Source organism: Cebus imitator, unplaced genomic scaffold (genome assembly GCF_001604975.1).
Source record: "Cebus imitator isolate Cc_AM_T3 unplaced genomic scaffold, Cebus_imitator-1.0 Scaffold450, whole genome shotgun sequence".
In the NCBI taxonomy this organism is placed as follows: Eukaryota; Metazoa; Chordata; class Mammalia; order Primates; family Cebidae; genus Cebus; species Cebus imitator.
Genome location: NW_016107765.1, coordinates 898746 through 898977, shown reverse-complemented (window position 1 = coordinate 898977; position 232 = coordinate 898746).

Genomic DNA, 232 nt, shown 5'->3' with positions numbered 1-232 from the left:
TTTGAGACAGAGTCTCACTCTATTGCCCAGGCTGGAGTGCTGTGACATGATCTCGGCTCACTGCAACCTCTGCCTCCCAGGTTCAAATGACCTGCCTCAACCTCCTGAATAGCTGGAATTATAGGCATGTGCCACCATGGCTGGCTAATTTTTGTATTTTTAGTAGGGATGGAGCTTCACCATGTGGGCCAGGATGGTCTTGAACTCCTGACCTCAGGTGATCTGCCCGCCT